Raw genomic sequence first — 13,539 nt, forward strand, 5'->3', positions numbered from 1 at the left:
TTTGGCATTTTCCCCAAATTTTACAGAAGTACCTAATACACATAAAAGTTAAATCACTTGCTAAATGTAATGAAGTTAATAGTCAGTGGAAGCAGAATTTGAAACAGATATTACCATCTCAAATAATATGTAACAGTGCCTCTTCCTACATTTAAACAAAAATATTTTTTTGCGTCGATTACTTCAGAATCTTTTAGAAAATTACACTTAGACTATGGACCTTGCCTCTTATTTATCATTATAAATTGGGTCACTACTGATTTTTAATTCATGTACTCTATATCCCTTTTATTTTTTATATTTTTAAAAAATAATTGAGATATATTTTTTATATCCTTCCAATTTATCAAGATATTATCTTCTTAGCAAATCTTTCAAATAGAGGTCAGCCAAGCTCTTTGAAAAATTCAGTATCATGCCATATGCACACAGTACATTTACTTATACAAATGTTCAAGAATGCTAGATAAATAACACTTATTTGTATTCTTAAGTTAACATTGATGCAAAAACTATTGCTTTATCTTCATCAGTGCTGTTAATAAGATGTCTTTAAAAACATATATATGTGTAACGGAATCACTTTGTTGCATACCTGAAACTACTAAAACATTGTTAATCAACAATGTTGATTAACAATCTAAATAAAAAGTTAAAAAATATCATAAAAATAAATAAATAAAAATTCCTCCTTTTAAAAAAAAAATCACATTGAAAAGACCATGACAAATTATTGTTGAAGTTCTTAAGGATGGAGATGGCGAGGTGGATAATAGAAATGTCAGAAAGGTTATCTTTTCATTGTTAGAAAATTATTTATGCAATTTATCAAATATGCAGTGAATACTTACTCTACCTATTTATCTGACTGAAAAAATAGTCTCCTAAGGTACATTTAACTTGTTCATATTTTTTGATTATTGAATGTTTGGATATTTTTTTATTACCTAATTTAGTTATGCTTATATGTTGTGCTTTTCCCCCTCATCGATTAGATCAATTATTTTTTCTTGATTCTGTGTTCTTTTGCTGTGTTGGTTTGGAATTATAGATTATATTTCTCCAAAATACACTTTCATTCTTATCTCCACATCCCTCCAACTTATAAGTTATATTGATCTAAATTATAGGTTTATAACCTTTTATTTCTTCAGATCAGAAAAATAATGTGCACATCACACACACGTAGAGAAATTTACTTCTTCACCACAGCTTTTTGCATTTTGTTTTTTTAATCAATTTTAGTTCCATCCTCATGGAGAATATCTTAAAATTATTATTTTTTCCAGAAGAATTGGTGAAGAGTAAATTCTCTATTGTCTTGTGTGCGTTATAGTTTTTATTTCTGTGGCTGTTTTAAAAATACTAAGTCTTCCTTAATTCTTCTTCTGTGATTCCTATTAGACATATAGCTTGGACTTCACATCCTAATCTCCAGGCTCCTGAAGTCTTTCATATTCTGGTGTTTCACCTCTCTGTGCTGCATTCAATGCAATTCTCTGACATGGGGGATTATGTTTTCATAGGGTTTTAATGACACATTTGAGTTTTTGCTCACATTTGGTGGGCTTACTTTTGTGTGAAAATCTTTTCTAATATGAGCTTTTGGAGAATCATTAGTCAAGCAATAATTTTATATTTAAAAAATTAGTTTCTGGCAGGGGGTCTGGTAGCATTTATTCTCACACAATGTGAACCATGTAAATTCAAACCCCAAAACACCATGAAGCCCAGTGTTTTTAAATGATCTGGAGATCCACAGCTGAGGGAAGAAAAGATAACACATGATTGTCATATTTTACCTCTGTGATAGTAGAGTTTTTGTTTTAGTTTTTCTAATCTAACATGTCATTAGAAGTATAGTTTCAGAGTGAGTATTTAATTGCAATTTGCTGCTTTTACAAGGAGTCAAAAATTTCTCAACTTTCATAGCTTTACATTTTTTATTATTTTTAAAGATATTATTGATGTGGTCTCTCACATTGCCAGAACAAAAAATAACCTGGTCAATTTCTCATATAATTATTGCTCTATCAATATTAACATATCCTTAGATAAAATTAATTTAAAAATTATTAGAACTTTATCTTATTCTACACACGTTCATACTAGCACAACACTATACTTTGAAATAAAGTCTTCTTTTTTTAGAAATTAAAAATACTATAATCTGTATAATTAATTCACAAAAATGTTCCCTTGTTATATGAGATTAAGCTCTAGTCAGTTTTTTCTTATAATAATTTACTGACTGTTTACACTTTGTGGAAATACATTCTCTATTAAGCTTGAAGCAATAACGTTTTCAAAATGCTATGGATTTTATTTTATGCATAAATAAAACTTCTTAAATTAACTTCAGCTTATAATGATTTCTGTGTGCATTTTTTCACTGTGTAAACATGCTAGAGAACTAATGAACAGTGAGAGTGCTTGTGGGTTCCATCCAAATACTACCGATTGTTCACACAATTGATAAATTGATAAATTACTCTTGAAAACTGTATATTACACTGAAAATACAGATGTGAAAAATCCAAACCCAGCCCCTGATCTCACAGAATATTTGAACATAAGTTTTTTAATGTCATATGAACACCATTTATTTTCCCTCAATCAAGGTGAGAATACTATTATTTCTCAAATAAGAGGTGTAACCCCAACAGAGAGAATGTATTCTGCTTAAAAAAATTTTGATCTGTGAGTCACAGAGAAACTGTGCCCAAGATTTTTAAAGTTCCTGTCTAATGCAATAAGAATGGTATGTGAAATAGTGTGTCACTCCTGAAATGCAAAGAAAATTGGAATTTTACAAGTCTGGCTCTATGAAGAAAGAATGAAAGGAAGGAAGGAAGGGAAGGAAAGGAGGAAAGGAAGAAGGATCTATTATTTAATGGATTGGGCACTATAATCAAAAAAGAGCAAAACAGCCAGTTAGTTGAAAGCCCTAGTAAATGAAGAAAGACCCTAGTTGTCAGGATAAGAAAATATTTCTTATAGGAATAAACTAACAAGAAATCTGAGAAGAGGGGATTGGCTCTTGATTTCTTTCTACTTTTGAATATACAAATCATTGTTTTACAACTAGCAGTCACAGAGAGAAAAAATCTAGTTACTTACTACAGTGTATTAATTTTTAAAACTACCATTCATGTTATAGTAATATAGCCTAGGTAACCTAAATGATGTAGGTTTTTTTTTTTTTTTTTTTTTGCGGTACACAGGCCTCTCACTGTTGTGGCCTCTCCCGTTGTGGAGCACAGGCTCCGGACGCGCAGGCTCAGCGGCCATGGCTCACGGGCCCAGCCGCTCCGCGGCACGTGGGATCCTCCCAGACCGGGGCATGAACCCGAGTCCCCTGCATCGGCAGGCGGACTCTCAACCACTGCGCCACCAGGGAAGCCCAATGATGTAGTTTTGAAACATGAAGGGAGTAGCTATAAGGACATTACTCACTGCACTATTTCCAGTGTATCTGAAGCAACCATATTCTACTGTTATATTTCTAGCACACGGCAGAGGGCTCTAGTAGTATTGACTATAGAATTGAACACTGTGTTCATAACTTGAGCAGAATATAGAAACAGATATTTATTAAACACATTAGAATATAAAAATAAAATGAAAAAGGAGAAGTTATTTAAATTGATGAGTTTGTTCAACTCATCAATTTTTTTGTGTGTGTGTTTTTCTACAGGTTTTTGTTTTGTTTTGTTGTTTTTAGAATTGTATTAAGCCTGCTCAGGTTTAAACCAGAGCTTTTGTTTAACCTCTGGAAAGTAATGATGAAATAGACTGTTGATTCCTCCCTAAATCATTTTTGCAATAATATCATTAAAAGCATCATTATTATAGTAAAAATAACAATCTTATTCTCAAAGTAGATGGGATTATAGCTCATAAATAAAACATAATTGCTGAAAAATTGATATGCATAAGGCACTGTGCTAACCACTGAAATGAGACAATTATGATAAAATACGGTATCTTTTCTGGTTCAGTATAAATAAAAATAAAAATGTAAGACAAGATATAGCAAGTGTCATGAAAGATAAAACTAAAGCAAGGCACTTTGACAGTTCAATTGAGAAGAATCACGTAAATTGCTTACTTAGGTGGGTAAATGGGGAGAATTAGGGTGCAGAGCTTTGTAGGTAGAGTAAAAAGTCTCTATCAGGCACAGCATTAGGGGAGTCAGGAAAACTACCCAGGGAATTACAGATGCTCAGAAGAGTAGTGTTCAAAAAGATAGTAAGAAAGACATAAGCATTGTGAGTTACAGTGGATTAATTTCATCAATAATGTATAAACACCTTGATGAATTGTTTTACTTAAAATCAGGTAGGCTTCAGTATGGCTCCTGCTAAAACCAGAAGAAGACTCAAAATCCTACGTATGTCAAGTATCCTAAAGTTATCAGGCAGTCATGTATTGATATATCCACATAGTTAATTAAGCTCAATAAATATTGATAGCATTATATATGTAAGAACCTCTACTGGAATATACAGAAATCATTTTTATTGGATCTGATACAATTTAACAATTGTTTAAATATTTTTGCTTTGCTGTAGCATCACAGTTTGATACCATAAACCTCATGAATATTCAGTAAGTTTCCATTCTATTTTTCCCTAAAATACATGATGGATTTCTAGTAGAGAAAGCAAAACCAAAAAGCCTTCTGTATATTTTACTGGCTAAGTTTTGACAAGAAAGTGCCATGGAACCCTTAATCCATTTAAATTTATTATTATTACTAATATGTTTTAAAAGGGCAATTGCACTGTGCTTTCAGCTGAACAAGTTCATTGTTTATCTCTTGAGATGGGTTTTTCAAATTAGTCTCTCAAAATATGCATGGGACACAATATCTCAAATATTTCAATTAAAGCCACACTATCCAACAAGTTTTTTTTTTTTTTTCCCATAGCTTAGGCCTACCATAGAGTTCTTATAAATGAAGTGCCTCCCCCAATGCCAACTTGTCCTCTAGGACTCCTGAATGATTTCAAAGATTCCACAGTAATAGAAATCTTTAATATTCCTTCCTGGGTGAGAGTAAAGGCCTCCTCCAGTGTTGCTGATGAGTATCCTTTTCAGCTTGGAAGCAAACCCTGTCCACTGACGTGAAGATCACTGCGAACTCTTGGAAAAGAGCTCCCTCTAGTGCCACTATTTGGACTTTCACCTAGGAACAGCACATTCTCTGATAAAGACAGCTGTCTGGGTGCTCTATAGGACTCCCCACTAGTGGCCCATATGAAACACCAGAGGATAATTACCAGTGATATTTGGCCACTTTATCATCACTGTCACTGTCTTCAAGGCTATCCAGGTCCCATTATCTCTCTTCTTAAAGGCATTTCATCCACATTCGGATTTGGTAGAGGTGAAAAAGTAAAGACATGACAAACTAAGTAGGTGGCAAAATCTGCTTCTCATCATATCCAGACATCTGGCCTAACAATGTGTCATTTAATTCAGTGACACAGTGTGCAGATGCTGAGCTATCCAACAGTCTTTATCCTGTGTGATACAAAGGTAATATTTCTTAAGTTTTTGAAAAAGAACAGAAAATAGAATTCTAATGTCATGAACCAAATGTTAGCTCCAAGAAGGCAATGGCCAGTTAGGAAGTGCTACACATCTTAAATCCAGACTATACAGGTCGAGTCTTTAGGCAGACACTTGAAGTAAGCAGTGACCCAATATTTCTTTTCTGGAAAAATGACTATAGATAGCTGCTTTTAGCATCAGCTTTGTCAGCAAGAAACCTGAAAAAAAGTTGGTAGTAGTATTGTTCTTTCTCTGAGGAGGTCTTATGAGTCTTCTCATTTGCCACCGTCTCCATCAGTATCTATCTGTCATCTCATTGAACCTACCCTGGTAGATTAGCCTCATTTGGCAGTACAGCTTAGCCATAAAGCAAGCAGTGATAACACTGATATGGTTTCTCCTTTGCCTCCTCCCCTGGAAGATGCCATGTCATCTGACTGGTAAAGAACTACACAACTGCCTTCTACTTGCTAATGTGGTCACAGCTAACCCTATTTTAACTACACAGGAGGATGTTATGATCCACTGAAGGTTTTATTCAGGAATGCACAAGCCAAATTCAGTGTTATAGGTTCCTGTCTTTTTCAGTGACATATCCAACTGGCCCAGTGTAGCTGCTATCTTTAGACAATCAAGTCAGTCAAAGTAAAATAAAAAGTTCTGAGAAATAATAAAGATAATAAAGCTGCATAATTACATCATTCCCATAACTTATTTCTACACCCCAATCCTTGAAAGCTTTTCAATAGTATCTCCACCTTCTCTCCTCCCACATTCAATTGGAAATCACATCTGCATTGTAACTTTCAAGACGTTTTCCCCTTCTGAATTAAACAACATGTTTTATTGCTTACTAAAACTTTCCATGAGACCACTGTATTGAGGGTGATAAGGAATGTATTACGTCCATATAATACTATGTTTCTTCGTCCATTTCTGTATTTTAGTAGTAGTTTGTAGCCTGATGGGAAGAAATATATACAAGTGGGCCAAACTGATATACTATTCTCTGTTCTGAACCTTTAAATGTTGGCAATTTTTCTCCTACAGCATAAACAAAGCCTAGAATAGAATAATAATTCCAACATAATCTAGGGGAGTATACTCCCTGAACTACTGATATGGCTTAAAATATATTCCACTTGCAAGCTATTCTCAGATTCATAGTATTATCAAAATTTTATAAGTTTAATAAAAATACTAGATACATTGATTATACTTATTTTTATTTTTCAATTTTTATTGAGATATGATTGACATATGACATACTAGTTTCATGTGTACAACATAATGATTCAATATTTGTATGTATTGCAAAATGATTACCACAATAAGTCTCTACTTATTTTTAAATATCATTCACGCAATAAGGTTTTCTGGAACAATAGATGGCGTACCATTCTAATGATCCACAATTGGCAAAATGAATATACTATAAATTCTTATTCCATAAAGTTAATCATCTACATATGCTATGTGATCCTAAAACATTACTTCATATCAAATTTTAAAGTAACATTTCTTTTTCTAACTAAAAAAATTAAAACCGTAGTAGTGTAACTGAGCAGGACGTTATTGGAGCCTTCCTGGGACAGACCTCCCTGCCGCCATGTCCTCTACCTGCCTCTACCACGTACAAAAAAAAAAAAAAAAAAAAACCTGGGGAGTTGGGAATTGGTTCCTTGGGACATGAGTCCACTTCCTCCCCCAGGTTGCCGGCTTCCCGAATAAAGCTGTCTTTCTTTTTACACAACACTTGTCTCTCAGTATTGGATCCTTGAGCAACTAGCAACCAAACCTGAGTTCGGTAATAGTAGGTCACTTTATAGCGTGTTGTACATGTTAAATGGTCTTCCCAAGTACCTCGGAGGTGGTTTATATTACTCTACCAATTTTAAAAATGAGGAAGTTAAAGCACAGAAGGGTATCTTACTCATGGTCACTAAATTGGAAATTTCTAGAGCTGACAGCTAAATATACATAGTCTGGTTTGATTACTTGCTGACTGTACAGTATGTTATTCTAGTTTTAATTATGTAGAACAAGTAAGCAATAATGTTCAGCCATATATGGGATAATTTTCCCAATACTTAATTTTCAAACTTCTCACATTGCCAACATTGTTTTTAATACAAATATTTTGGTTAATATTTTTATTTATTTTTTGCGGTAAGCGGGCCCCCCACTGCTGTGGCCTCTCCCGTTGCGAAGCACAGGCTCCGGACGCGCAGGCTCAGCGGCCATGGCTCACGGGCCCAGCTGCTCCGCGGCATGTGGGATCTTCCCGGACCGGGGCACGAACCCGTGTCCCCTGCATCGGCAGGCGGACTCTCAACCACTGCGCCACCAGGGAAGCCCCTGTTTAATATTTTTTAATGATTATTTATACCTTTTAACTGTGCTATAGACAAAGAAAATAATTGCAGTGTAATATACTGTTATTACAGGGCCACAGGTGGCCTTCTACAATGTGGAACCCAGGGATACAGAGGGCTGACTGTATATTTGTTGAAAATAATCTGTGTATAAGTGGATCCATGCAGTTCAAACCCCTGGTGTTCAAGGGCCAACTGAACTTAAGTTTCAAGATCAGAGTCACTGTAATAAACATAGTAACATGTTAATAATCTGAATGTATTAAATTTTTAATCCAAAATATTTAAGATTGCAGAGAAAAGAAAGGGAGATAAACAAAATGGTAACGGAATTTTCCATGCTTATTTTTTTGTTCCAGTTTGAAAATGATTTAGAAACTGTGCAAGGATTCATAGACTGTAGATATGCTTTATGACAGATGAATAAGCATAGATTCTGTAGTTGGCATGCCTGCTACTTTAATAAGCTCTCTTCAGTGACAGGCTTTCATAACCTTGGGTGAAATAAAACATTGTAAGGCACTACCTTATGCAGCACACTAAAACCTATAATAAGGCTATATCATTTGGGAAGGCGATATTAACTCAAGAAACACAGTAAGATCAATTTGTGGTGGCCATGAAAATCTGCCACTTAAGTCTTCGCATGATTCATCGATAGCCCTAGCCATTAGTCCTGTGGATCCACCAATACATTCCACACACTCCTCCCCTGGGATACTCCCTAGGGAAAAATACATATCCTCACTGGGACTCTTGGAATCAAGAGATACAAATGACAGAACAGATTTACATGATAGAAATACAATTAGAAAAGTATTGAAAGGAGGAAGCAGATTCTTAAAAGTCAACTTACTCCCTGTAAGTATATACATACCTTGCTTGCATTAAATTTTTTAAAAAATCATGGGAGATTATACATTTGTTTTTATAAAATTAAGAGATTTCTTTATTGAGGATGAAATAATAGAACATCCCTATTTGCGCTGTTAAGAGTTCTAAATAAAATAAAAAAGTATTGTTCTTTATATAAAAGTTTTTAAAGATTACTAATGAATAGAGGTAAAGAGTTGTTACAAATGAACACTTTTCTCTACCTGCTACAAAAAAAGTAAATTCTCAGAAAATTGCTTTATAAATCAAATATTTATCAGCTGATGTTAGGGTGCCTACGGCTGGATACATTTCCTAAATTGACCACATTCATAGTAGTTGTATCTCCTAAGCACAGGTGGCTAGATTGTGAGTTCCAGTGAACATCACCGGCCTTGCCTGCAGCACATATATGTAGCCTGAGCAGGCTTCAGATTCCTCCCGGTGCTCTTACCCTGAGCACGACCAAATATTTTCCTTAGATCACTGTCTCCCATAGAGCCTAGAGGATCAGTTTAGTGTTCTTTTGGGTGTTTTTCCAGATGTTTCCTTGAGCCCTGAAAAATCGTGCATTCATTCTGAAATGAAAATAGAGTTGAAATGAAGTTTAAAAAAAAGAAACAAGTCAAAGCCTTCTCTCTTTCCATATATTGTTGCACTGAACTTCTCCCATTTTGGTCTCCTTTTTGTCCTAGGATTATATTAAAAATTGTCTAGTGATAAAGTGAAAAAGTGAGAGGTCTTGATCACCCACATTCTAGGGTATAAAAAGGAAGATACATGATCTTAATAACTATAGATAAATTTAGTAAATAATATTAGTCTTATTCTTTTGGACAAAAAAATTCACCTTTAGTATTAAAACAACTGTAATTAATCTTATTTGCTTTCCTTTGAATACATACTCTTTTTATATATTTTAAGCATCAAATCATAATGCAATGTATGCATTAAAATTGTTCATCTACTTATGTTCCCACTTATTCCACTGTCCACTTCACTTTATAGATAACCACTATCTTCATTTAGTCTTCAGGGTTTTCAAAATTTAGATATAATCAAACATATATAATAATATTTTATATACAGTTTTCTACATTTTGATTATAAAAGGTAATAAATATAGCAGAGTCTATAGTGTCTTGGCTGATTTTATCCTTTAAAGTGTTGGCAGAGACCAGAGAACATGCTGCCACCACAGGGTGCCTGAAGAGAGTTTAACGGAGAGAGTGTTTTAGAGGTGGATTAGTCAGGTTCTCCTGAGAAACAGAAGCAATAGGAGATAGATAGATACATAGATAGATAGATAGATAGATAATATATGAGAAGATTTATTGTAGGAATTGGTTCACACAGTTATGGAGGCCAAGAGTCCAATGATCTGGAGTCTACAAGACTGAGAAACAAACCAGGAAAGCCTGCGATGTAATTCAGTCCCAGTCTGAAGGTCTGAGAAGGGTGGCGGGCAATGGTGTAGACCTATTCTCAGTTTAAGAACCTGAGAACTAAGAGCACCAGTATCTGAGGGAAGGGGAAGATGGATGTCTCGGCTCAAGCAGAGAGACAGAGAGAGAGAGAGACAGAGACAGAGAGAGAGAGAATTTGCCCTTTCTCCTCCTTTTTGCTCTATTCAGTTCCTTAATGGACTGGATGGTGCCTGTGTGGGTGAGGGCAGATCTTCTGTATACAATCTACTGCTTCAAATGCTGATCTCTTCCTGAGACACCCTCACCAATACGTGCAGAAATGATGTTTTACCAGCTGCCTGGGCATCCATTATCCCAGTCTGGTTGATACACAAAATTAACCATAACAAAAGGTACTGACAGAGTTAAGAGCATCCACAAGAGATGGAAAAGTACCCAAAGCGAGAAACATTGGGAAACTGTTACCCTTGCAGGACATTTATTAGGTTCTGTTCAAAATGTCCATGAGCATATTTGGTCCACACCAAATGCTAATGGATATGATCAAATAGGGCCAAATGTCTTATGGACATTTTGGACAGAACCAAATGTCTGCTAACCACTGTTACCACTGATAGGTCTGAGGGGAGAGAGCTGTTTCTAGAACCCAGGTGTAGGAGCCATAGTTTTTGGTAGGAACTCACTGGAAAACATGCGTGCAGAAGAGAAGGAATCAGGATAACAAATACTTATTTCTCCCCCCACCATCCAATATTCTGCACGTACCTCCAATTAGACAAACCCAGACAAAACTCAGAGGAAAAAGGAGCAGAGTAGATTCAGTTCATCTAAAAACAAACTCAGATTATATCATTAACTTTCTTTCATAGCAGAAAGAAAGCAGGTCTTTCATAGCACGAATTTCAGTAGTTGTAGACTGGCTGAGAACATAAGTTTTGGAGACAAGACAAAAGTTGGTTCAAGCTCCAACTCTCAAACAAATTATGTGATTTCAGACAAGCCATTTAACCTCCATAAAACTTGATATCCTCTACTGAAACCACTTTATGGTTATTTTAATGAAAACAGTAGATGAAGCACAAATATTAGCCTAGAATATGTAAGGTTGCAAGAAACAATTACATGACTCTAATGAAAATTATACACACAAATATATATATAATGTATGTAAATATATATGCATATATATATTATCCTCATATAAAATAAGAAGTTAGAAGGTACAATTTGCTAATTTGATGACATTGGTTTAACAATTTGACCATAGGGCCTGTTTAATATCTCTGATTTTCTTGGCCTTTCCCTTATGGCTGACATAATTCTAGCTGTCATAACCACACTCAGTTCAGGAAAAGAATGATGGGGGAAAAGGGGTGGGTACAACGGATTCTGCTTCTATCTCATTGTCTGGAACTTTATAACAACTGTTCTGCTATCTAGGGGTGCTTGGATAAAGTAGTATTCCCTGCTTCAGGATCTACAGTAGAGGCAAAGAAGGTAGTAGAAGGTTGGAAATGGATGTCAGGTAAGCAAAAGCAGAGTGCATATTTAAACAGAAAATCCATTAACTCAGTTTATAATGTATAATGGGCATTGATAGTTGCCAACTAATGCTATTATCATTATTATCTTGCATGAATATTATATAATCAATTCATTAACACTCTAATTTTGACATTTATTCTTTTAGTTAAAATATCTCATAAATATTTGTACATCAGACATGCTTATATTTAATTCATTAGAATAAATCTATACAAGTAAAAAGTAAAATAATCTGAGATATACACATAAAGTTAAACTTATATATAGAGATCTTATATATGTATATTTATATATATAAATTTACATATATGTAAATTTAGTAGTATGTGAAGTCCTAGCTTTATACCTACTGCTGAATTTACATCCAGCAAAATTTACCCCCTTGAAATATTATTAATAAATGTATTATTTTCTCTCTTTAAGGAATATTTATTTTTTCAGTCTGTTTTTATTTTATTTCAAGCTATTCCAACTTTTATTTTAATTCTGTGCAAGTCTGAGTACTCCAACCAATTGCTCTGAACTTCTGCATGTATTTAATGGAAGATTAAAACATTTTTAGCAGAGGCTTATAGTAATCTAAACGTATGTAATAAACTCTTCCTACTCCCTTTCTAAGGAGAAGGAAAACTTAAGTTTTATCTGGTGTTATAAATATATGCAAAGGCATCAACTTGACTGCATTAACGTTAAACAAATAATGTCTTATCATCTTGAATTAAACAACTCATGGAAATTCAATTTTTAATTATATTCAAGAGAAGTTCCAATTTCAATTGAAATTCTCTATTAGGGAACCTAATATCCCCCTGAGCATGATGTCATCATTAGGTAAAAGAAAGGTCTAAGTTCATGTTCAGTATCTCAGCATTGGCTAAGGAAAACATTTTTTTTTTTTTTTTTTTTTTTTAAGTGCAAATGGTTTATTTGGGAGGTGAAGGGAGTGCAGTCAGTGGATGGGAGTGAGACAAGGAAAAGAAGACAGCCAATAAAGGTCCATGAAAACAGGGTACAATTCTATGTGGCTTATACACATCAGAAGTGTATTTCTCACAGTTTTGAACAGTTCTGGAGGCTGGAAGTCTGAGATCAGGATGCCAGCAGGGTCAGGTTCAGGTGCAGGTTGCAGATGGCCAACTTCTCCTTGTGTCCTTTCATGTTGGAAGGGGAAGGGAGCTCTCTGGGGTCTCTTGTATAAGGGCACTCATCGCATTGATAAAGGTCCCACCATCACTTCCCAAAGTCCCCAAATACCATCACATTGGATGTTAAGTTTTTTTTTTTTTTTTTTTTAAACATCTTTATTGGGGTATAATTGCTTTACAATGGTGTGTTAGTTTCTGATTTACAACAAAGTGAATCAGCTATACATATACATATGTTCCCATATGTCTTCCCTCTTGCGTCTCCCTCCCTCCCACTCTCCCCATCCCACCCTTCCAGGCTGTCACAAAGCACCGAGCTAATATCCCTGTGCCTTGCGGCTGCTTCCCCCCAGATATCTACCTTACTACGTTTGTTAGTGTGTATATGTCCATGACTCTCTCTCGCCCTGTCAAAACTCACCCTTCCCCCTCCCCATATCCTTAAGTCCGTTCTCCAGTAGGTCTGCGTCTTTATTCCTATCTTACCCCTAGGTTCTTCATGACATTTTTTTCCCTTAAATTCCATATATATGTGTTAGCATACGGTATTTGTCTTTTTCTTTCTGACTTACTTCACTCTGTATGACAGATTCTAGGTCTATCCATCTCATTACA

At 34.9% G+C, this 13,539-nt stretch overlaps 1 pseudogene; it reads right to left on the reverse strand.

Moving 5' to 3' along the window:
* LOC116751131 overlaps nt 1-10,584 on the reverse strand; it is a 32,263-nt pseudogene extending 21,679 nt beyond the window's left edge.
* Nucleotides 10,585-13,539: the final 2,955 nt, after the last annotated feature.

The sequence above is a fragment of the Phocoena sinus genome, chromosome 3, assembly GCF_008692025.1.
Source record: "Phocoena sinus isolate mPhoSin1 chromosome 3, mPhoSin1.pri, whole genome shotgun sequence".
NCBI lineage: Eukaryota > Metazoa > Chordata > Mammalia > Artiodactyla > Phocoenidae > Phocoena > Phocoena sinus.